This window comes from Palaemon carinicauda, chromosome 31 (genome assembly GCF_036898095.1).
Source record: "Palaemon carinicauda isolate YSFRI2023 chromosome 31, ASM3689809v2, whole genome shotgun sequence".
NCBI classification, from domain to species: domain Eukaryota; kingdom Metazoa; phylum Arthropoda; class Malacostraca; order Decapoda; family Palaemonidae; genus Palaemon; species Palaemon carinicauda.
The window spans coordinates 12,375,044-12,400,974 of record NC_090755.1 but is presented as its reverse complement, the minus strand read 5'-3'; the positions used below and the strand labels follow the sequence as shown (position 1 = coordinate 12,400,974).

The following is a 25,931-nucleotide window of genomic DNA, read 5'->3' as shown; positions in this document are numbered from 1 at the left end:
AACCGTCTGTTGCCGCACCAGCTGTTTTAAACCCTCAGTCTCAACGGACAGTAGCTCCGTTTGTTGTTGTCTTTCTTAAACTCTAGTGGTCTATGCTGCAGACAATGCAGTCTCAGCTTGCGGTGTTGATGCAGGAGTTTCAGGCAGAGAAGGTTAACACACCTCCTCCTGCGAGCGCTCCTCCACCTCTACGCAGTCCAGCCTGCCAGACGTATGATGTTGAGGTTCCTCAAGCTACCTCCATGCGTGAGCTGCCGCTTTGGGAGTTGCCAGATACCAGCTCTGTGCAGCAACCTCCACTTTCCTTGAGGCAGGAGCCTCTTGCCACGCGGCAACCTCCTCAACACTTGAGGCAGGAGCCTTATGCTTTGCAGTAACCTCCTCTACCCTTGAGGTAGGAGCCTCTTGCGTTGCGACTACCTCCTCCATCCTCGAGGCAGCAACCTCTTGCGGTGCGACAACCTCCACCATCCTCGAGGCAGCAACCTCAACTCCACCTCTGCGCAGTCCACCCTGCCAGACGTATGATGTTGAGGTTCCTCAACCTACCTCCACGCGTGAGCTGCCGCATTGGGAGTTGCCAGATACCAGCGCTTTGCAGCAACCTCTTGCGTTGCGGCAACCTCCTCCATCCTTGAGGCAGCAACCTCAACTCTTGCGGCAGCCACCTCCACTCTTGAGGCAAGAACCTCAACTCTTGAGGCAAGAGCCTCAACTCTTGAGGAACCTCATGCTATGAGGCAGCCGCCTCAACGCATGCAGCAACCGCATTCTTCACAGCATGAGCCTCTCTCTGCGCAGCTACCTCCTCAACCCTTGAGGCAGACGCAACTCTTGAGGCAGGAACCTCACAGGAGCCTCATGCTATGCGGCATCCTCCTCAAACCATGAGGCAGGAGCCTCATGCTATGCGGCATCCTCCTCAACCCATGAGGCAGGAGCCTCATGCTATGCGACATCCTCCTCTACCCATGAGGCAGCCTCATGCTATGCGGCATCCTCCTCAACCCATGAGGCAGGAGCCTCATGCTATGCGGCATCCTCCTCAACCCATGAGGCAGGAGTCTCATGCTATGAGGAGCCTCATGCTATGCGGCATCCTCCTCAAACCATGAGGCAGGAGCCTCATGCTATGCGGCAACCGCCTCAACCCATGAGGCAGGAGCCTCATACTATGCGGCATCCTCCTCAACGCATGCGGCATAAGCCTCTTCCCTTGCAGCTTGAGCCTCATCCCATGCAGCATGAGCCTCATACCATGCAGCATGAGCCTCATCCCATGCAGCATGAGCCTCATCCCATGCAGCATAAGCCGCACGCCATGCAACATGCTCTGCTTACCTTACAGCATGCTCTACATACAGCATGCTCTGCATACAGCATGCTCTGCATTCCTTACCGCATGCTTCTCAGTCACACATCTTTGGTTGTTGCCAACTCACTAGACTGTCAAGCAGTTTCATAACGTTGCCTTCTAGTCTGCTGCTTTTGCACCAGTGAAACCCTCACTGAGAGAACTTAGCTTTTCTCAGATATGGTTCCTGTAGATGAGAAAGTGCTATTCTCCCTCCTTCTGATATTCCCTTGAGGACTCTGTCATTTGGAGAGGAGCCTTTAGCTGCGTAGCCTCCTATGGACTTTTATTTAAGCATAACATGCTTCCAGGGAAGGTAATGGTTCCACTTCAGTCGCTAACCCCGTCTGTTACCACACCTGCTCCCATAGACCTTGAGATGTGTTGCAAGACATGCAGTCCAAGCTTAGTCCTTGTTAGAGGATTTTTTGTTTACGGAGTCAGTGTGTCACTGGGAAGACGTTCAACAACCAGCAGAAGTGACTTGTTGTGACGCAGTGCGGCAACCTCAGCAACCCGATAAGGAGTTGTCTGTACGACCCAGACAGTCTAGACAGCTTCGGGTTGTCACTGTACTTCCTCGCTTCCCCATGGTTGACAGTTCACAGACTGTGCAGCAGTACCATGATCTTGTGTCCGGCTCCGTCAGACGACTAGCTTTTAAGAGCTCCCACAGTCGTCGCTGTCTGGAGATTCTCAGATGGACTATGGATCTGACCAAGGAACTGGGCCTCTTGGTCAATTTTGAGGAGTCCCAGCTCGTCCCATCCCAGACCATTGTCTACCTGGGTATGGATCTTCAGAGTCGAGCTTTTCGGGCTTTTCCGTCGGTCCCAAAGATCTACTAAGCCCTAGTTTGCATCCAGAGCATGCTGAGAAGGAACCGATGCTCAGTCAGGTAGTGGATGAGTCTAACAGGGACACTTTCATCGCTGGCCCTGTTCATCGAGTTAGGGAGACTCCACCTCCGCCCCCTTCAGTATCATCTAGCGGCTCACTGGAGAAAGGACATGACGCTAGAGACGGTCTCAGTTCCTGTTTCCGAAGAGAGGAGGTCTACTCTCGCGTGGTGAAAGAACAGCTTTCTTCTCAAGGAAGTCTACCTTTGGCTGTTCAGAAACCCGACCGCCGTCTCTTCTCGGACGCATCAGACACGGGCTGGGGTGCGACTTTGGACGGACAGGAATGCTCGGGAACATGGAATCAGGAGCAAAGGACACTTCACATCAATTGCAAGGAGTTGTTGGCGGTTCATCTGGCCTTGATAAACTTCAAGTCCCTCCAGCTTAACAAGGTGGTGGAGGTGGACTCTGACAACACCACAGCCTTGGCTTACATCTCCAAGCAGGGAGGGACTCATTCGTGGAAGTTGTTCTAGATCGCAAGGGACCTCCTCATCTGGTCAAAAGATCGAAAGCTTACGCTGGTAACGAGGTTCATTCAGGGCGATATGAATGTCATGGCAGATCGCCTCAGCCGGAAGGGTCAGGTCATCCCCACAGAGTGGACCCTTCACAAGAATGTTTGCAGCAGACTTTGGGCCCTGTGGGGTCAGCCAACCATAGATCTGTTCGCTACCTCGATAACCTAGAGGCTCCCGTTGTATTGTTCTCCGATTCCAGACCCAGCAACAGTTCACGTGGATGCTTTTCTGCTGGATTGGTCCCATCTCGACCTGTATGCATTCCCGCCGTTCAAGATTGTCAACAGGGTACTTCAGAAGTTCGCCTCTCGCAAAGGGACACGGCTGACGTTGGTTGGCTCCGCTCTGGCCCGCGAGAGAATGGTTCATAGAGGTACTGCAATGGCTGGTCGACATTCCCAGGACTCTTCCTCTAGGAGTGGACCTTCTACGTCAACCTCACGTAAAGAAGGTACACCCAAACCTCCACGCTCTTCGTCTGACTGCCTTCAGACTTTCGAAAGACTCTCAAGAGCTAGGGACTTTTCGAAGGAGGCAGCCAGAGCGATTGCCAGAGCAAGGAGAACATCCACTCTCAGAGTCTATCAGTCTAAAGGGGAAGTCTTCCGAAGCTGGTTCAAGGCCAATGCAGTTTCCTCAACCAGTACCCCTGTAACCCAGATTGCTGACTTCCTGTTACATCTAAGGAACGTAAGATCCCTTTCAGCTCCTACGATCAAGGGTTACAGAAGTATGTTGGCAGCGGTTTTCCGCCACAGAGGCTTGGATCTTTCCACCAACAAAGATCTACAGGACCTCCTTAGGTCTTTTGAGACCTCAAAGGAGCGTCGGTTGTCCACTCCAGGCTGGAATCTAGACGTGGTCCTAAGGTTCCTTATGTCATCAAGATTTGAACCTCTCCAATCAGCCTCTTTTTAGGACCTCACATTAAAAACTCTTTTCCTCGTGTGCTTGACAACAGCTAAAAGAGTAAGTGAGATCCACGCCTTCAGCAGGAACATAGTTTTCACATCTGAAACGGCTACATGTTCCTGGCAGCTCGGTTTTTTGCTAAAACGAGCTTCCTTCACGTCCTTGGCCTAAGTCGTTCGAGATCCCAAGCCTGTCCAACTTGGTGGGGAACGAACTGGAGAGAGTACTTTGCCCAGTTAGAGCTCTTAGGTACTATCTAAAAGGTCATAACCTTTACGAGGACAATCAGAAGCCTTATGGGGTGCTATCAAGAAGCCTTCTCTTCCAAGGTCTAAGAACTCAGTTTCTTACTAATTCAGGCTTCTGATTAGGGAAGCACATTCTCATCTGAAGGAAGAAGACCTTGCTTTGCTGAAGGTAAGGACACATGAAGTGAGAGCTGTGGCTACTTCAGTGGCCTTCAAACAGAACCGTTCTCTGCAGAGTGTTATGGATGCAACCTATTGGAGAAGCAAGTCAGTGTTCGCATCATTCTATCTCAAAGATGTCCAGTCTCTTTACGAGTACTGCTACACCCTGGGACCATTCGTAGCTACGAATGCAGTAGTAGGCGGGGGCTCAGCCACTACATTCCCATAATCCCATAACCTTTTAACCTTTCTCTTGAATACTTTTTATGGGTTGTACGGTCGACTAAGAAGCCTTCCACATCCTTGTTGATTTGGCGGGTGGTCAATTCTTTCTTGAGAAGCGCCGAGGTTAAAGGTTGTGATGAGGTCCTTTAGTATGGGTTGCAGCCCTTTATACTTCAGCACCTAAGAGTTGGTCAGCATCCTAAGAGGACCGCTACGCTCAGTAAGGAAGACGTACTTAATAAAGGCAGAGTAATGGTTCAAGTCGTCTTCCTTACCAGGTACTTATTTATTTTATGTTATTTTTGAATAACTAATAAAATAAAATACGGGATACTTAGCTTCTTGATTAACATGTACACTGGTTTTCACCCACCACCCTGGGTGTGAATCAGCTACATGATTATCGGGTAAGATTAATATTGAAAAATGTTATTTTCATTAGTAAAATAAATTTTTGAATATACTTACCCGATAATCATGATTTAATTGACCCACCCTTCCTCCCCATAGAGAACCAGTGGACCGAGGAAAAAATTGAGGTGGTGTTGACAAGAAGTACTAGAGTACCTGACCACAGATGGCGCTGTTGTGTACACCCCCACCTGTATAGCGATCGCTGGCGTATCCCGACCGTAGATTTCTGTCGGGCAACAGAGTTGACAGCTACATGATTATCGGGTAAGTATATTCAAAAATTTATTTTACTAATGAAAATAACATATTTCTTCTCATCCCACTGCGTCTCTATTGGGGAGGAAGGGAGGGTCGTTTAATTTATATATTCACCGGGTAAGTATATTCAAAAATTTATTTTATAATTAAAATATCATTTTTAAATATTTAACTTAGCCGGTGAATATATATAGCTGATTCACACCCAGGGTGGTGGGTAGAGACCAGTTAAATATGTTTACATCTTATGAGCTAAGAGTTTTTATTTCATTTTAGAAGTTATCAAAATAACAAAAACAAAATAAATAGGTACCTGGTAAGGAAGTCGACTTAGACGATTACTCTGCCTTATAAGTACGTCTTCCTTACGGAGTCTCGCGATCCTCTTAGAATGCTGACAGACCCCTAGGAGCTGAAGTATCAAGGGCTGCAACCCATACAACAGGACCTCATCAAACCCCTAATCTGGGCGCTCTCAAGAAATGACTTTGACCACCCGCCAAATCAACCAGGATGCGAAAGGCTTCTTAGCCTTCCGGACAACCCATAAAAAACAACATTAAAAACATTTCAAGAGACAGATTAAAAGGATATGGAATTAGGGAATTGTAGTGGTTGAGCCCTCACCCACTACTGCACTCGCTGCTACGAATGGTCCCAGTGTGTAGCAGTTCTCGTAAAGAGACTGGACATCTTTCAAGTAAAATGACGCGAACACTGACTTGCTTCTCCAATAGGTTGCCCCATTATACTTTGCAGAGATCTATTTTGCTTAAAGGCCACGGAAGTTGCTACAGCTCTAACTTCGTGCGTCTTCACCTTAAGCAAAGCTCGGTCTTCCTCACTCAGATGTGAATGAGCTTCTCGTATTAACAATCTGATAAAGTATGACAAAGCATTCTTTGACATAGGCAAGGATGGTTTCTTAACTGAACACCATAAAGCTTCAGATTGGCCTTGTAAAGGTTTAGTACGCTTTAAATAGAACTTAAGAGCTCTAACAGGGCATAAGACTCTTTCTAGTTCATTGCCTACGATCTCCGATAAGCTGGGAATATCGAAAGATTTAGGCCAAGGCCGAGAAGGCAGCTCATTTTTGGCTAGAAAACCAAGTTGCAGCGAACAAGTAGCTTTTTCCGACGAAAATCCGATGTTCTTGCTGAAGGCATGAATCTCACTGACTCTTTTAGCCGAGGCTAAGCATACCAGGAAAAGAGTCTTAAGAGTGAGATCTTTCAGGGAGGCTGATTGTAACGGCTCAAACCTGTCTGACATGAGGAATCTTAGTACCACGTCTAAATTCCATCCAGGGGTAGCCAAACGACGCTCCTTGGTGGTCTCAAAAGACTTAAGGAGGTCTTGCAGATCTTTATTGTTGGAAAGATCTAAGCCTCTATGCCGGAAGACCGATGCCAACATGCTTCTGTAGCCCTTGATAGTGGGAGCTGAAAGGGATCGTCCTTTTCTCAGGTATAAGAGAAAATCAGCTATTTGAGCTACAGAGGTACTGGTCGAGGATACAGAAACTGACTTGCACCAGTCTCGGAAGACTTCCCACTTCGATTGGTAGACTCTAATGGTAGACGCTCTCCTTGCTCTAGCAATCGCACTGGCTGCCTCCTTCGAAAAGCCTCTAGCTCTCGAGAGTCTTTCGATAGTCTGAAGGCAGTCAGATGAAGAGCGTGGAGGCTTTGGTGTACCTTCTTTACGTGTGGCTGACGTAGAAGGTCTACCCTTAGAGGAAGACTTCTGGGAACGTCTACTAACCATCGAAGTACCTCGGTGAACCATTCTCTCGCGGGCCAGAGGGGAGCAACTAACGTCAACCTTGTCCCTTCGTGAGAGGCGAACTTCTGCAGTACCTTGTTGACAATCTTGAACGGTGGGAATGCGTAGAGATCCAGATGTGACCAATCTAGCAGGAAGGCATCTATATGTATTGCTGCTGGGTCCGGGACTGGGGAGCAATAGATTGGAAGCCTCTTGGTCAGCGAGGTTGCAAAGAGATCTATGGTTGGTTGACCCCAAGTGGCCCAAAGTCTCTTGCACACATCCTTGTGGAGGGTCCATTCGGTTGGAATTACTTGCCCTTTCCGACTGAGACAATCTGCTATGACGTTCAAGTCGCCTTGGATGAACCTCGTTACTAGGGAGATGTCTTGACCTTTTGACCAGATGAGCAGGTCCCTTGCGATCTCGTACAACGTCAGTGAGTGGGTACCTCCTTGTTTGGAGATGTACGCCAAGGCCGTGGTGTTGTCCGAGTTTACTTCCACCACTTTGCCTCGAAGGAGATACTCGAAGCTTTTCAAGGCCAGATGAACTGCCAACAGCTCCTTGCAGTTGATATGCATGCTCCTCTGACTCGAGTTCCACAGACCTGAGCATTCCCGACCGTCCAGTGTCGCGCCCCAGCCCAAGTCCTATGCGTCCGAGAAGAGAACGTGGTTGGGAGTCTGAACAGCCAGGGGAAGACCCTCTCTTAGGTTGATATTGTCCTTCCACCAAGTCAGACAAGACTTTATCTTTCCGGAAATCGGGATCGAGACCGCCTCTAGCGTCTTGTCCTTTTTCCAGTGAAAAGCCAGATGGTATTGAAGAGGACGGAGGTGTAGTCTTCCTAGTGATACAAATTGTTCCAGGGATGACAGCGTCCCTACCAGACTCATTCACAGCCTGACTGAGCAGCGTTCCTTCTTCAGCATCTTCTGGATGGATAGCAGGGCTTGATCTATTCTGGGGGCCGACGGAAAAGCCCAAAAAGCTAGACTGTGAATCTCCATCCCTAAATACAGAATAGTTTGGGATGGGACCAGCTGCGACTTTTCCAAATTGACTAGGAGTCCCAATTCCTTGGTCAGATCTAGAGTCCACTTGAGATCCTTCAGACAGCGACGACTGGAAGAGGCTCTGAGAAGCCAGTCGTCCAAATAAAGGGAGGCTCGGATGTCCGATAAGTGGAGGAATTTGGCCACATTCCTCATCAGCCTCGTAAACACGAGAGGAGCTGTGCTTAGGCCAAAGCACAGGGCCCGAAACTGGTAGACCACATCTTCGAAGACGAATCTCAGAAAAGGTTGGGAGTCTGAGTGAATGGGGATGTGGAAGTAGGCGTCCCTTAGGTCTAGCGAGACCATCCAGTCTTCCTTTCTGACCGCTGCTAAGACTGACTTTGTGGTCTCCATGGAGAACTTCGTCTTTGTGACAAAGACATTCAGAGCACTGACGTCTAGCACCGGTCTCCAACCTCCTGTCTTCTTTGAAACTAGGAAGAGACGGTTGTAAAATCCCGGTGATCGAAGGTCCGAGACTTTGACCACCGCTCCCTTCTCTAGCAAAAGAGACACTTCCAGTTTCAGGGCTTGTCTCTTTTCTTCCTCTCTGTACCTGGGAGAGAGATCGATGGGGGACGTCACTAGAGGGGTTTGCGTACAAAAGGGATTTTGTACCCCTCTCTGAGTAACTTCACAGATTGTTGATCTGCGCCTCTCTTCTCCCAGGCTTGCCAGAAGTTCTTGAGTCTGGCTCCCACTGCTGTCTGAAGTTGCGGGCAGTCAGACTCTGCCCTTGGAGGACTTGGGTCCTTTCTTCTTCCCTCGTTTCCCTTCGGCACGAGCACCTCCTCTGCTGGAGGCTCTGCCACGAAAGGGCGGAATAAAGCGAGACGCTGGAGTGTCTATCCTCGGTCTAGCAGACAATGTAGGCAAAGGGGGAGCTTTGCGAGCTGAGGACGCAACTAGATCGTGGGTGTCCTTTTGAACTAACGAAGCGGCAATTTCCTTTACCAAGACTTCAGGAAACAGGCACTTGGAAAGGGGAGCAAAGAGAAGTTCAGATCTCTGGCATGGCGTCCAGCAGACAGGAAAGAACAGAGAGACTCTCGCTTCTTCAGGACTCCGGACGTGAATGAGGCAGCTAGCTCATTGGACCCATCACGGACGGCCTTGTCCATGCAGGACATAATGAGCAAAGAAATATCCTTATCTGCAGAAGAGATTTTCCTGCTCAGGGCTCCTAAGCACCAGTCTAAAAAGTTAAAGACTTCGAAAGCCCTAAATATCCCTTTAAGAAGGTGGTCCAGGTCCGATGGTGACCAACAAATCTTCGAGCGTCTCATGGCAAGGCGGCGGGGAGAGTCTACAAGACTTGAGAAGTCGCCCTGGGCAGAGGCAGGAACTCCCAAGCCGAGAACTTCTCCCGTGGCATACCAGACGCTCGATCTAGAAGAGAGTTTAGATGGGGGAAAGGCAAATGCTGTCTTCCCTAAACTTTTCTTAGACTCTAACCAGTCTCCTAACAGCCGTAAAGCTCTCTTGGATGAGCGTGAGAGAACGAGTTTAGTAAAGGCAGGTGCGGTAGCAGGCACGCCTAATACAAACTCTGACGGCGGAGAACGAGGAGCCACAGAAATAAAATGGTCAGGAAACAACTCCTTGAATACAGCCATGACTTTTCTAAAGTCCAATGATGGTTGAGTTGCCTTAGGCTCGTCCAGTTCTGACGGTTGATCGTCTTGTTGTTCAGCAACGTCCTCATCAGATAGTTCCTCATCCGAAAACTGATGAGGAAACGGCAACGGAGTGGGCAACGTCTGGCTCGCTGAGTCCGGTCGCACTGGTGCATGCGTGACGGAGCCGGACGCAACGTCATGGAACTGCTGCACAGTCTGTGAACTGTCAACAACCATGGGTGCGCGAGGACGCACAGCGTCCACCCGAGACTGTCTAGACCGTCTGGGTTGTGCAGTCAACACCATACCGGGTTGCGGAGGTTGACGCACCGCGTCAAAACAAGTCACCTCTGCTGGTTGTTGAACGTCCTGAACGTCAACAACCACCTCCGAGCGTCGCTTAACGTCAACGTGCGGCTGGCAACCCACACTGGGTCGCATCGGTGGAGGAACCACCTCAACTGGTAGACGCGAGAAGGTTACCTCAGCGTCAAGAGGACGCACAACAGACCGCTTGGAAGGTTGTTGGCCAGAAGGTTCAGCAGCAACCTTCTCCGCATTAAAGTCCTCCATCAAGGACGCAAGCTTGGACTGCATGTCTTGCAGCAAAGCCCATTTAGGGTCTACGGGAGCAGGTGCGGCAACAGACGGGGTTAGCGACTGAGGCGGTACCGCTTTGCCTCTCTTAGGCGGTGAGCAGTCATCAGATGACGGCAACGAGTCCGAACTGACCCAGTGGCTACAACCGGGACGTTGGACTTGTCCTGAAGGGACCGACTTACGTTTTAAAGGTCGTGAGACCTTGGTCCAAAGTTTCTTACGAGAAACACCTTCGGACGACGAGGTAAAAACGGGCTCTCTCGTCTTACGTAGGTAGGGGCGATCTTGGGGAGATACGCCTGATACCATGGAGGGGACGTCTGTTCGCTGATCAAGGCCTCTCGAACCCATGCGTCGTACGACATTGCTTCTCCCCTGGGCTTGGGAGCTTGCAAGAGGTCCCGGACTAGGAGGACGACAGGCACGAACAGACGAACCCTCAAGCGCAACACTGTTCACAACACTTTCACTAGGCACTTTATCACTTCCCGCGGCACTTTGGCACTTTAGCTCCTTAACATCCGCCATGAGTTGATTGCGGTCACTTGCAAGGGACTCAACTCTCTCCCCCAAGGGCATCATGTCAGCCATCGATGGTTCCTGAGTGCTAGGAGGGGGATTAGGAACAACCACTACAGGGGAAGGAATAGGTTGAGGGGCATGAGGAGAGGAAAAATCTATCGACCTAGAAGAACTTCTCCTTACTCTATCTCTCTCTAGCCTGCGTGTGTACTTCTCAAATTCGATAAAATCGAATTCCGAAAGGCCCACGCATTCCTCACACCGATCTTCCAATTGACAGGTTTTACCCCGACAATTGGAACAAACAGTGTGAGGGTCGAGAGAAGCCTTTGGAAGACGCCTAGAACAGTCCCTAGCATTGCATTTTCTAAACTTGGGAACTTGTGAAAGGTCAGCCATTTTGAATTGGTCAAGAAAAAATTCCAAAAAACGATCTAAGTCATCAACAATGAATCCGATACAAAAAAGCAGTTCAAGGATTTATTTGAAGAAAAAACCCTGCACAGCGAAAGCTCAAAACCAAAATAAAGTACTTCACCAAAGATGATGGGAAAAACTCCAGGTTTCAACAGCGAGTAAAGTACGTCTTGTCGACACGTCGACAGAGAAGAAATTGAGTCTTTGTTTACATTGAGTATGGTATCTGGCCGACAGTTGGCGCTGATGGGCACACCCGCAACCTGTATAGCGATCGCTGGCGAGTTTTTTACAGTTTTTTGTCTGTCGAGCAACAGAGTTGCAGCTATATATATTCACCGGCTAAGTTAAATATTTAAAAAGTAAATTTTATAAAAACTACATACTGTATATCGATAATCTTCCATGTGTGGTACAGTACTGTACAATACAGTACTTCCTCGTTATTGTACGCTATAAAGACTTACGTAAGATCAGATAAAACTGCGTAATGTGGATTTTATTTTTGCATTTAATAAATACGGATACCAACATATATCGAGCCGAAGTAAAGGGGGTTGTACTGTAAAAGAAACTGTTAATAAGTAATAAAAAGACCAAACAACTGCATACGTTGCCTCAAGAACACAACAGGAACAAATGATTAGACAACCAAAGCCAGCTGAGGCTGGGTCAATAAATTCAAGAGAAGTGACAGATGCATTGTAATTAGTAAGGCCAGGGGAGACGGCCACTTCAATCAAAGAAGCTGCCAAAAATTATGTTATGGAATTTAAAGAGTTTCTTGAGACCAAGGGCTTTATTTCCCAACAAATTTTTAGATAAGAGGCAGGCTTCTTTTGGAAAATAATGCCCCAGACAACCTATATTACCCAGGAGGAGAAATGAGAAAGCCTTGCCAAGGTATATACCTATGAAGGTTAAACTGTGGCAATCCAAGAGGAAACTTTAGGTCTAACACCAAATTGTTTACCAACAAGATTAAAGCCTGAGTAACTTGGTAATTTGTTTTTACGATATCCATTCATGATGTGTTTGAACCTTGTTAAAAAATAAAAACTCCAAAAGACAATCGACACTTAGGGTGCTCTTCCTCGTGGACATTGCACCTTATCACCTTCCAGACTTGGCTGATGAGTTCGTCTTCATAACTGACAAATTATTGACCGCAAATACAACCTCTCTAATCCAGGAAATGTACCAGAAGGTAATTTCCAGCTTCAAGAAACTCTACACCAAAGCACTTTTCCGAAGGTGCTGTGGAGGCAGTGTTGATACGGAATCAACACTCGGATATTTCTCAAAAAAACACTGTAGAGATTCAGTTTGAAATAGAACTGATGGTAACCATGATATAGTTTAAATTAGTGTTTGTATTTACTAGTTGGTATAGTGTTTCACTTTTCTAGAAGCTATGTTTTCACTTTTTTTTTTTTATTGATGATTAGTGTGTTTAATGAAGTAAAATACCTTCCAAACTTGTTTGTGAATCATTACTAAAATGTAATTTAACAAGTTTCTAAAATCTTGCAGGCTATTGTTCAAAGGATTTATTCTTGAAAGGTGGGCCAAAATTCCTGAAGGAAAAAATGGATGTTGAGCAGCTAAGTTCATTGAGATCAAAGGTTGAAGTTGAATGAGAAGCTTTAGCTAAAGTGAGCCCAGGCTCTTACTTTTAAATGGATTCACTGAAACTCCAGGATTACAGTTTGGTACTATATATTGATTTTATTCCCTGGAAGTTTGTTATTCTGGCACTTTTTTTCCTCCTTTGGCATAATTTGTGCCAATTTTTGTAACACCGCACTTTGTAATCAGCAGTTGTGATCAGCTCCTCGTACTCCACTTGAACAATTTTTACCCACCAAGCCATTCAACTGCATCTTTGGGAAGCTGTGCCTGTTTAGGTCCCTTTGCCATGAAACAGAAAGTGTCTTGAGTAATGAGAGATTACTTTGTAAAAGTGAAAATGAACTCCTTAGCATGACAGTACATGACTCTTCAGGTCTTCATTTGAGTAATTAGTTATGTATTATCAGTTGCTATTTATGTGGATTCAATTTTGCCACTCATCATTCTTTCTCTTTTTAATTTATTTATCCTACTATGAGGTTTTATTCTGAATGCCACTTGTGGGATTCCATGATCTCTATGGCATGTTTTGTGACTGGAAGCTTGACATGCAATTCCATGTTAACTATTTTTGTAAAAGCATGCTATAGAAATTTACCTTTTTCTCTTTGCCATGGTTATTTTTGCTGAGATTGATAAATATACAGTACATGGGCACATTGTATTCCACTTACACACAAAAAGGTGAAAGAGGTGAGAGAAATAATTAAATATTGCCAAAGTGTAGTGGATACAGCATGAGGTACTGAATATGCATCCGACATTGTATAGATATGTTGCAAGATTTAAGGCCAGCCATATGATAGTTAATGATGTTAAATTATTAGTCTGCTTTAATCATTTGATAATAGAAATCATAATAATAATTTGGTAAAATTAGCCATAGAATATATATGAACATTGAATTTGGTATAAATCATTCTTTTTTGAGGTTAGAGTGATGTGTGGTCTCCAATAACTTTCCATGTTGAAGACTAGAACTTTGTATTCAATACAGCACACAACACTGTATTGAATTCCCTATTGTAGCTTTTAAAAGAATCTTTAGAGATTACACAGCACCTCCCTAAAATATGTTTTTCCTTCATCAAAACTACTGTACTTTATTTTCATAATCTTTCAGTGTATGGTATTCCTTAATGTAAACATTTTCTTCTTCTTTCCCACCATTATCCCTACATTAAGGGGGTCGGTTGCCTAATGCGCCCTCTCCAGTGTCTTCTATCAAAGTCATCCTCTTCCACCAAACCTCTTCTCTCCATATCATCCTTCACCTCATCTCGCCATCTAATTCTCTGCCTCCCTCTTGATCTTCTCCCCCTAACAGGCTCCTCCCAAGCCCTCCTTTCTCCCCACCATCCATCCTCAACACGTGTCCACACCATCTCAGTCATGACACTTATCCCTTCTGTAATATTTACTACGCCTGCCATTCTTCTTATTTCATCATTTTCCAATCTTTCAAGCAGCGATATTCTCACATAAACATACTGTACTATGTGTATTTTCTTATTTTTTTTCTTAAATTACAGATTGTCAAAGAAACCCTTGAATGTTGCAGCGGTGCCGTCAATTTAAAGAACCTTTGATGCTTTTGCAGATACAGAGTGATATCAACACATTCCGCTTTTGATAAAAACGGTGGTCGTAAATTATAACGCCTCTTTACCCACAGATCTTGTTGAGAAACTTTAGTTCTTTTGAAAATATATTTCTAAACAAGAAGTAATAATCTATTTTTGTCAGATATTGTTGAGAAACTTCAGGTCTTTTAAAAATATATTTCTAAGCAAGAAGTAATCTTTATTAATGTCAGATCTTGTTGAGAAACTGTAGTTCTTTTTAAATATCTTTTCAAGTAATAGGTAATAATATTTACCTACGTCAAAATTTGTTGAGAAACCTTAGTTCTTTTGAAAATATATTTCCAGGTAATAAGTTGCCTCTATAGTTTTCTACTTTTGCATATTTTTCTGAATAAAAAAATAATAAAACAAATTGCATTTTTAATATATACAACCACCGTCAGCTTTACTGGTGAGGTATCTTTCTCAACAATAATAATGTAAGAATAAAATTTCTTTTAAACTGAAAATCCTAAGACTAAAGTCATACCTTTTCCTTGGATTATTCTTATTATTATTATTATTATTATTATTATTATTATTATTATTATTATTATCATCATCAAAGTGGTAGCCATTGCTGCAGGTTGAGACTAGGCAAGCAGCTAAATCAACTGGAAAATTTAGAATAAATTATGATGCAATATCTGAGATTTATGGTTTGTTAAGGACCTTCTGTAGTTCCAAAGAATCTATCCAGGTCTTCCAAAAGGAATTCTCTGACAAATTCCACGGGTGCCTACGGTGGAGAGTGATCATATGAGTTCACCTCATACTTGAGAACATCACCATCCAATGGAAGGTCGTGTGTGTGTGTGTGTGTTTTCAACGTGGTATGGCCGTTGACAATGGAAGGTCCTTTAGAAGACTCAGTGAAAAAATGAAAAAGCCCTCTGTGATCGAGACTGTTAACACAGACAGAGACTTGAGAGGTTGATCAAACCTTCAAAATCTTTAAAATCTATTCTAGGACATTAATTTAGGGTCTCTCCCATAGTTGCCCTCCCTTTTCAGACTTTTGCTATACCTCTGTACCTGCTACTTTTTTCCATATTACTTTCCAACCCCTTCTAATCTTTACATCATATTGCAACTGGTTTTTTGAAGGCTATAAAGGTCACTCAATGAACGGCAGATGCAAGGGACAGTGACAATACCGTAGAGGTTGACCATACTGTATATACATATGATCAGCACCCAAGCCCCCTTACCACCCAACCTAGGAACAGGGAGGGTCAAGCAATGGCTGCTGATGACTCAGCAGGTAGGTCTATAGGCTCCCCCAAACCACTGCCATGCCTAGCTCGTAAGGATGGTGACGTTGCACGCTATAAGAACCTATTGAGCCTGAGCAGGTCTCAAACCTCAGTCCAGCAGAAAGCCAGGAAGGGATGTTTCCAATAGGCTAAAATAGCCTCCCGCACGGCCGTGCTGGGTCCTGTGAGCTCAATTCATAAACCCATTTTATCTATCCACAACCCAAGCTGGCTTGAGGCCTCCCTATGATGTAGGTACTGTCTTCAGGTGCTCCTTGAAAACCATCCTGGCTGTTTAAATACCTACATCAGAATTCATTTGAACATACGCAATCATGCCGATTACTATACCGTACAGCATCTCTAAATCTTTCTTCCAAAGGGAATAAGAGTGTGCAATTTGAAGATACCCATGATCTGTTTCCTTCAATAGGAGAATTTTTTCAAAATCACCCAACCAAAATATTTCCATTTCCGGATGTACAAAGTCAATAAGGACAATTCTTTTCCACTTTACCCTTAGTTCAGTACTACCAAACTATAATACCAAAAATGATATTTTGATTATAAAATAAATTTTTGAATATACTTACCCGGTGAATATATAATAGCTGACGTCTCCGACGGCTCGACAGATTCCAAAAACTCGCGAGCAATCGCCGTGAAGGTTGCGGGTGTGACCACCAGCGCCGACTATCGGCCAGATACCGCATATACTTGTAAACATCTCCAGTTCTTCTCAGTCCCCTAGGTCTCTATCGGGGAGGAAGGGAGGGCCTTTAATTTATATATTCACCGGGTAAGTATATTCAAAAATTTATTTTATAATCAAAATATCATTTTTAAATATTAAACTTAGCCGGTGAATATATAATAGCTGATTCACACCCATGGTGGTGGGTAGAGACCAGTATTAATACAATAAAGGTGTATATGCTCAAGAGTTTTTGACAATTATTCAAAAAACAGACTTAAGTATAGGTACCTGGTAAGGAAGCAGACTCTGATTATTACTCTGCCTCATTAGTCCGCTATCCTCACGAAGCCCAGCGATCCTCTTAGGATGCTGAAAGACTCCCAGGATCTGCTATAACCAGGGTGAACACCCCTATAACAGGACCTCATCAATACCCTTAATCTGGGCGCTCTCAAGAAACAATATTTTGACCACCCGCCAAATCAAAAAGATTGCGAAAGACTTCTTAGTCTCCCGTACAACCCAAAATAAGATTAAAAATTTCAAGAGTAGATTAAAAGGATATTGGGATTAAGGGAATGTAGTGGTAGAGCCTTCACCCACTACTGCACTCGCTGCTACGAATGGTCCCAGTGTGTAGCAGTCCTCATAAAGAGTCTGGACATCTTTCAAGTAATATAAAGCGAAAACCGACTTGCCTCTCCAAAAGGTCGCGTCCATAATACTTTTAATGGGTCTATTTTTCTTAAACGCTACAAAAGTTGCTATCGCTCTAACTTCATGAGCCTTGACTTTAAGTAAATTATGATCCCTCTCACTTAATTGAGAGTGTGCCTCCCGAATCAAAAGTCTAATAAAATAAGACCACGCATTCTTAGACATAGGCAAAGAGGGCTTTTTAAAGGAGCACCATAAAGCCTCTGAACAACCTCGTCGCGGTTTAGTTCTGGATAAACCAAATTTAAGAGCTCTAACGGGGCACAGCACTCTTTCAACTTCATTCCCCACAATCTCAGAAAGACTGGGGATTTCAAATGATTTAGGCCAAGGACGAGACGGAAGTTCATTCTTGGCCAAAAAAAAAACCAAGTTGAAGAGCGCATACTGCTTTATTAGCGGAGAAACCGATGTTCTTGCTAAAAGCATGTATCTCACTAACCCTTTTAGCCGAAGCCAAGCTCACCAAAAAAAAGTGTCTTGAGGGTAAGATCCTTCAGGGAGGCTGAATTTAATGGTTCAAACCTGTCTGACATAAGGAACTGTAGGACCACGTCCAAGTTCCAAGCAGGAGTCGAAATATGACGCTCCTTGGAAGTCTCGAAAGACTTAAGCAGGTCTTGGAGATCTTTGTTATTAGAAAGATCCAAACCCTTATGCCTGAAAACAGAAGCTAACATGCTTCTGTAGCCTTTAATGGTGGATGCAGAGAGGGAGCGACCGTTTCTCAGATAAGGCAGAAAATTCGCAATCTGCGCTACAGAGGCACTTGGAAGAGGAAATAGAGGAGGACTTGCACCAGTCTCTAAATACCTCCCATTTCGACTGATAGGTCCTGATGGTAGAGGATCTTCTAGCCCTCGCGATCGCTCTAGCTGCCTCCTTCGAAAACCCTCGAGCTCAAGAGAGTCTTTCGATAGTCTGAAGGCAGTTAGACGAAGCGTGGGGAGGCTTTGATAAAATCTCTTTACGTGAGGCTGTCGCCAGAGATCCATCCGTAACGGCAGACTTCTTGGAACGTCTACCAACCATAGAAGTACCTCTGTGAACCACTCTCTCGCGGGCCAGAGTGGAGCAACCAATGTCAACCTGGTCCCTTCGTGAGAGGTGAACTTCTGCAGCACCTTGTTTAGGATCTTGAAAGGTGGAAAGGCATAAACGTCCAGGTGAGACCAGTCCAGCAGGAAAGCGTCTATGTGGGCTGCCTCTGGATCTGGAACTGGAAAGCAGTAAGTCGAGAGCCTCTTTGTCAGTGGAGTCGCAAAAAGATCTATGGTGGGTTGACCCCATGTCATCCATAGCTTCTCGCACACAGTCTTATGCAACGTCCACTCCATGGAGATGACTTGTCCTCTTCTGCTGAGGCAGTCCGCCAAGACATTCATTTTCCTTGCACAAATCTCGCCAAAGGAGAGATGTTACTTGCCTTAAATGGAGTTCCTTCTGATCCGTGGATCAAAGACCCGAGCATTCCAGACTGTCCAGTGGAGCTCCCTAACCCAAATCCGATGCATCTGAAAACAACACATGGTTTGGGTTCTTGATCGCAAGAGAAAGACCTTCTCGAAGTCTGATGTTGCTGTCCCACCAAGTCAGACATGTCTAGACTGAGTTGGAGATTGGGAAAGAGATACTCTCTAAGCCCTTCTCCTTGTTCCAAAGGTTTAGGTGAAATTGGAGAGGGCATAGGTTGAGTCTCCCCAGAGAGATAAACTACTCCAGCGATGAAAGAGTTCCACGAGGCTAGTTCAAACTCTTACAGAGCAACTGTTTTTCTCTTGCAACTGAAGGAATTTTAACAGAGCTTGTTCCATTCTTGTGGGAGACGAAAAGGCCCGAAAAACCAGACACTGTATCTCCATTCCCAAATAAAGAATAGTCTGGGATGGGGTACTGTAAGTTACGACTTCTCTACGTTCACTATGAGACCTAGCTCCTTGGTTAGGTCTAATGTCCATTAGAGGCTCTCCAGACAGCGATATAATAACGACGCCCTGATTAGCCAGTCGTCAAAATAAAGGGAGGCTCTGAATCCTCAAAAAATGTAGAAAGCTTGCTACATTTTGCAAGGGCCTTGTAAAAACAAGAGGAGCAGGAATGAGGCCGAAGTACAGTGCTCGACATTGGTACATTACTTTCCCGTCCACAAACCTCAGATGTTGTTGAAAGTTTGGATGAATCGGGATGTGGAAGTATGCATCCTGAAGGTCGAGAGAGACCATCCAGTCGCCTTCCCTTACTGCTGCCAAGACAGATTTGGTAGTTTTCATCGTGAAGTTTGTCTTGACAATGAACACATTGAGCACACTTACATCTTAAGTACTCCTGCAGTGAACGTGGCTGCCAGATCATTGGAGCCATCCCTGATAGCCTTGTTCCTGCAGTGAACGTGGCTGTCAGATCATTGGAGCCATCCCTGATAGCCTTGTTCATGCATGACATAATTGTACAGCAATACATTGACAGCAGGAGAGACCTTCTTACTTAAGGCTCCCAGGGACCAATCCAACAAATAAAAACTTCAAACGCTCGAAAAAACTCCTAACAGGAGATGGTCTAGCTCTGAAGCCGACCATAAAATCTTGGAGCGTCTCATGGCCAGGCGACGGGGAGAGTCTACGAGGCTTGAGAAGTCTCCCTGGGCAGAGGCAGGAACTCCCAAGCCGAGAACTTCTCCCGTGTCATACCAGACACTCGCTCTAGAAGCCAGTTTAAAAGGAGGGAAAGCAAAGGCTGTCTTCCCCAAACTCCTCTCATAAAGCGAGTGGAACCAACTTGTCGACAAGACCGACAGAGAAGAACTGGAGATGTTTACAAGTATATGCGGTATCTGGCCGATAGTCGGCGCTGGTGGTCACACCCGCAACCTTCACGGCGATCGCTCGCGAGTTTTTGGAATCTGTCGAGCCGTCGAAGACGTCAGCTATTATATATTCACCGGCTAAGTTTAATATTTAAAAACTGCGGGATGGATAAATTATAACGATACCAACAAAAACCTATAGCACCTTCAATGACTTAGCTCAGAGTGTGAAAACAGCTTACCTCCAGAAGCAATTGATAGAGCATTTCGGTTTGTCTAACAGCTAACCTAGAGGTGTTCCCTCGTTTTTAATAAGTAAGGTTGCTTGGGTACAAAAAAAGACATCTTGAAAGCTCAGCAGTTGAAAAATGATATTTTAATTATAAAATAAATTTTTGAATATACTTACCCGGTGAATATATAGCTGCAACTCTGTTGCTCGACAGACAAACTCTACGGAAAAAAACTCGCCAGCGATCGCTACACAGGTTGCGGGTGTGCCCAACAGCGCCATCTGTCGACCAGATACCCAGCTCTTATGTAAACAAAGACTCAATTTTCTCCTCGTCCCACTACGTCTCTATTGGAGAGGAAGGGAGGGTCATTTAATTTATATATTCACCGGGTAAGTATATTCAAAAATGTTATTTTGATTATAAAATAAATTTTTGAATATACTTACCCGGTGATTATATAGCTGCAACTCTGTTGCTCGACAGAAAACTCTAAGGTAAAACTCGCCAGCGATCGCTACACAGGTTGCGGGTGTGCCCAACAGCGCCATCTGTCGACCAGATACCCAGTTCTCAGTGTAAACAAAGACTCAATTTTCTCCTCGTCCCACTGCGTCTCTATTGGGGAGGAAGGGAGGGTCATTTAATTATAATCACCGGGTAAGTATATTCAAAAATTTATTTTATAATCAAAATAACATTTTTCAATATTTAACTTAGCCGGTGATTATATAGCTGATTCACACCCAGGGGGGTGGGTAGAGACCAGCAATATAAGTTTACACTTTTATGAGCTAAGAGTTTTATTTTATTTTAGAAGTTATCAAAATAACCAAAAGCAAAATAAATAGGTACCTGGTAAGGAAGTCGACTTGAACAATTACTCTGCCTTTTTAAGTACGTCTTCCTTACGGAGTCTCGCGATCCTCTTAGGATGCTGATCGACCCCTAGGATCTGAAGTATCAAGGGTTGCAACCCATACAACAGGACCTCATCAAAACCCCTAATCTGGGCGCTCTCAAGAAATGACTTTGACCACCCGCCAAATCAACCAGGATGCGAAAGGCTTCTTAGCCTTCCGGACAACCCAAAAAAACAACAATAAAAACATTTCAAGAGAAAGATTAAAAGGTTATGGAATTAGGGAATTGTAGTGGTTAAGCCCTCACCCACTACTGCACTCGCTGCTACGAATGGTCCCAGTGTGTAGCAGTCCTCGTAAAGAGACTGGACATCCTTAAGATAAAAAGACGCGAACACTGACTTGCTTCTCCGATAGGTTGCGTCCATTATACTTCGCAGAGATCTATTTTGTTTAAAGGCCACGGAAGTTGCGACAGCTCTAACTTCGTGTGTCCTTACCTTCAGCAATGCTTGGTCTTCCTCACTCAGATGGGAATGAGCTTCTCGTATTAACAGTCTGATAAAATAGGATAAAGCATTCTTTGACATAGGCAAAGATGGTTTCTTAACTGAACACCATAAAGCTTCAGAAAGGCCTCGTAAAGGTTTAGTTCGTTTTAAATAGAACTTAAGAGCTCTCACAGGGCATAAGACTCTTTCTAGTTCATTGCCTACCATATTCGATAAGCTGGGAATATCGAACGATTTCGGCCAAGGTCGAGAAGGCAGCTCGTTTTTGGCTAGAAAACCAAGTTGTAGTGAACATGTAGCCTTTTCTGACGAAAATCCGATGTTCTTGCTGAAGGCATGAATCTCACTGACTCTTTTAGCTGTGGCTAAGCATACCAGGAAAAGTCTTTTTAAGGTGAGATCTTTCAGGGAGGCTGATTGTAGCGGCTCGAACCTGTCTGACATGAGGAATCTTAGTACCACGTCTAAATTCCAACCAGGCGTAACCAAACGACGCTCCTTCGTGGTCTCAAAAGATTTAAGGAGGTCCTGTATATCTTTATTGTTGGAAAGATCTAAGCCTCTGTGACGGAAGACTGATGCCAACATGCTTCTGTAACCCTTGATAGTGGGAGCTGAAAGTGATCGTTCTTTCCTCAGGTATAAGAGGAAGTCAGCTATTTGAGTTACAGAGGTACTGGTCGAGGATACAGATACTGACTTGCACCAGTTACGGAAGACTTCCCACTTCGATTGGTAGACTCTAAGGGTGGATGTTCTCCTTGCTCTAGCAATCGCTCTGGCTGCCTCCTTCGAAAAGCCTCTAGCTCTCGAGAGTCTTTCGATAGTCTGAAGGCAGTCAGACGAAGAGCGGGGAGGCTTTGGTGTACCTTCTTTACGTGTGGCTGACGTAGAAGGTCCACCCTTAGAGGAAGAGTTCTGGGAATGTCTACTAGCCATCGAAGTACCTCGGTGAACCATTCTCTCGCGGGCCAGAGGGGAGCAACTAGCGTCAACCTTGTCCCTTCGTGAGAGGCGAACTTCTGCAGTACCTTGTTGACAATCTTGAACGGTGGGAATGCGTATAGATCTAGATGTGACCAATCTAGGAGAAAGGCATCTATATGAATTGCTGCTGGGTCCGGGGTTGGTGAGCAATATATTGGGAGCCTCTTGGTCATCGAGGTTGCAAAGAGATCTATGGTTGGTTGGCCCCAAGTGGCCCAAAGTCTCTTGCATACATCCTTGTGGAGGGTCCATTCTGTTGGAATTACTTGCCCCTTCCGACTGAGACAATCTGCCATGACATTCAAGTTGCCATGGATGAACCTCGTTACTAGCGATATGTTTTGACCTTTTGACCAGATGAGCAGGTCCCATGCGATCTCGTACAACGTCAGTGAGTGGGTCCCTCCTTGCTTGGAGATGTACGCCAAAGCAGTGGTGTTGTCCGAGTTCACCTCCACCACTTTGCCTTGAAGGAGAGACCTGAAGCTTTTCAAGGCCAGATGTACTGCCAGTAGCTCCTTGCAGTTGATATGCATTGTCCTTTGACTCGAGTTCCATATTCCCGAACATTCCCGACCGTCTAATGTCGCGCCCCAGCCTACGTCCGATGCGTCCGAGAAGAGAACGTGGTTGGGAGTCTGAACAGCCAGGGGAAGACCCTCTCTTAGGCTGATACTGTCCTTCCACCAAGTCAGGCAAGACTTCACCTTCTCGGAAATGGGGATCGAGACCGCTTCTAGCGTCTTGTCCTTTTTCCAATGAAATGCTAGGTGGTATTGAAGAGGACGGAGGTGTAGTCTTCCTAATGACACGAACTGTTCCAGGGATGATAGCGTCCCTATCAGACTCATCCACTTCCTGACTGAACATTGTTCCTTCTTCAGCATGTTCTGGATGCATAACTGGGCTTGGCTTGTTCTGGGGGCCGACGGAAAAGCCCGAAAAGCTAGACTGTGAATCTCCATCCCTAAATACACGATAGTTTGGGATGGGACCAGTTGTGACTTTTCCATATTGACAAGGAGACCCAATTCCTTGGTCAGATCTAGAGTCCACTTTAGATCCTTCAGACAGCGACGACTGGAAGAAGCTCTGAGAAGCCAGTCGTCCAAATAGAGGGAGGCTCGGATGTCCGCTAAATGAAGGAATTTGGCTACATTCCTCATCAGCCTCGTAAACACAAGAGGAGCTGTGCTTAGGCCAAAGCACAGGGCTTGAAACTGGAAGACAACCTTTTCGAAAACGAATCTCAGAAAAGGTTGGGAGTCCGGGTGGATGGGGACGTGGAAGTAGGCGTCCCTTAGGTCTAAAGAGACCATCCAGTCTTCCCTTCTGACCGCTGCTAAGACTGACTTCGTGGTCTCCATGGAGAACGTCTGCTTTGTGACAAAGACATTCAGAGCACTGACGTCTAGCACCGGCCTCCACCCTCCTGTCTTCTTTGACACCAAGAAGAGTCGGTTGTAGAATCCCGGAGATTGAAGGTCCGAGACTCTGACCACTGCTCCCTTCTCTAGTAAAAGAGACACTTCCCGTTTCAAGGCTCGTCTCTTGTCTTCCTCTCTGTACCTGGGAGAGAGATCGATGGGGGACGTTGCTAGAGGGGGTTTCCGTACAAAAGGGATCTTGTACCCCTCTCTGAGCAACTTCACAGATTGCGCATCTGCGCCTCTCTTTTCCCAGGTCTGCCAGAAGTTCTTGAGTCTGGCTCCCACTGCTGTCTGAAGAAGCTGGCAGTCAGACTCTGCCCTTAAAGGACTTGGTTCCTTTCTTCTTTCCTCGTTTCCCTTCGGCACGAGCACCTCCTCTGCTGGAGGCTCTGCCACGGAAGGGCGGAATAAAACGGGACGCTGGAGTGTCCATCCTTGGTCTAGCTGACAAGGTAGGCAAAGGGGTGGCTTTGCGAGCGGAGGACGCAACAAGATCGTGAGTGTCCTTCTGTATCAAAGAAGCGGCAATTTCCTTAATCAGGTCTTCTGGAAAAAGGCACTTGGAAAGAGGAGCAAACAGAAGTTCGGATCTCTGGCATGGTGTAACTCCAGCTGAAAGGAATGAGCATAGGTTTTCACGCTTCTTAAGGACTCCGGACACAAATGATGCAGCAAGCTCATTAGACCCATCACGTACGGCCTTGTCCATGCAGGACATAATGAGCAAGGAAGTCTCCTTCTCTGTCGGAGAGATCTTTCTGCTTAGAGCTCCTAGACACCAGTCTAAGAAGTTAAAAACTTCGAAGGCTCTAAAGATACCTTTCAAAAGGTGGTCCAGGTCCGAAGATGACCAACATATCTTTGAGCGTCTCATGGCAAGGCGGCGGGGAGAGTCTACAAGACTTGAGAAGTCGCCCTGGGCAGAGGCAGGAACTCCCAAGCCGAGAACAACTTCTCCCGTGGCATACCAGACGCTCGATCTAGAAGAGAGTCTAGCAGGGGGAAACGTAAAAGCTGTCTTCCCTAAACTCTTCTTGGACTGCAGCCATTCTCCTATCACCCGCAAAGCTCTCTTGGACGAGCGTGCGAGGACGAGTCTAGTAAAGGCAGGAGTGGTTGACGGCATGCCTAACACAAACTCTGACGGAGGAGAACGCGGAGCCACAGAAACAAACTGGTCCGGAAACATGTTATTTTGATTATAAAATAAATTTTTGAATATACTTACCCGGTGATTATATAGCTGCAACTCTGTTGGTCGACAGAAAACTCTAAGGTAAAACTCGCCAGCGATCGCTACACAGGTTGCGGGTGTGCCCAACAGCGCCATCTGTCGACCAGATACCCAGTTCTCAGTGTAAACAAAGACTCAATTTTCTCCTCGTCCCACTGCGTCTCTATTGGGGAGGAAGGGAGGGTCATTTAATTATAATCACCGGGTAAGTATATTCAAAAATTTATTTTATAATCAAAATAACATTTTTCAATATTTAACTTAGCCGGTGATTATATAGCTGATTCACACCCAGGGGGGTGGGTAGAGACCAGCAATATAAGTTTACACTTTTATGAGCTAAGAGTTTTATTTTATTTTAGGAGTTATCAAAATAACCAAAAACAAAATAAATAGGTACCTGGTAAGGAAGTCGACTTGAACAATTACTCTGCCTTTTTAAGTACGTCTTCCTTACGGAGCCTCGCGATCCTCTTAGGATGCTGATCGACCCCTAGGATCTGAAGTATCAAGGGTTGCAACCCATACAACAGGACCTCATCAAAACCCCTAATCTGGGCGCTCTCAAGAAATGACTTTGACCACCCGCCAAATCAACCAGGATGCGAAAGGCTTCTTAGCCTTCCGGACAACCCAAAAAAACAACAATAAAAACATTTCAAGAGAAAGATTAAAAGGTTATGGAATTAGGGAATTCTAGTGGTTGAGCCCTCACCCACTACTGCACTCGCTGCTACGAATGGTCCCAGTGTGTAGCAGTCCTCGTAAAGAGACTGGACATCCTTAAGATAAAAAGACGCGAACACTGACTTGCTTCTCCAATAGGTTGCGTCCATTATACTTCGCAGAGATCTATTTTGTTTAAAGGCCACGGAAGTTGCGACAGCTCTAACTTCGTGTGTCCTTACCTTCAGCAATGCTTGGTCTTCCTCACTCAGATGGGAATGAGCTTCTCGT

General features: G+C 45.5%; 1 protein-coding gene and 1 pseudogene across 3 annotated transcripts in view; one reads left to right on the top strand and one right to left on the bottom strand.

Moving 5' to 3' along the window:
* LOC137624292 (uncharacterized) overlaps nucleotides 1–14,582 on the top strand; it is a 31,558-nt gene extending 16,976 nt beyond the window's left edge. For 2 of the 3 annotated variants that reach the window (XR_011040710.1, XR_011040709.1), the window contains exon 4: nucleotides 14,150–14,581. The gene's annotated coding sequence lies outside the window, so the exon portion shown is untranslated. Of the gene's footprint in view, nucleotides 1–14,149 lie in introns of all 3 variants that reach the window. The other variant, XM_068354857.1, reaches the window with a different exon arrangement.
* A 1,211-nt stretch (nucleotides 14,583–15,793) lies between these two features.
* The window catches only part of LOC137625099 (A disintegrin and metalloproteinase with thrombospondin motifs 1-like), a 79,747-nt pseudogene continuing 69,609 nt past the window's right edge, over nucleotides 15,794–25,931 (bottom strand).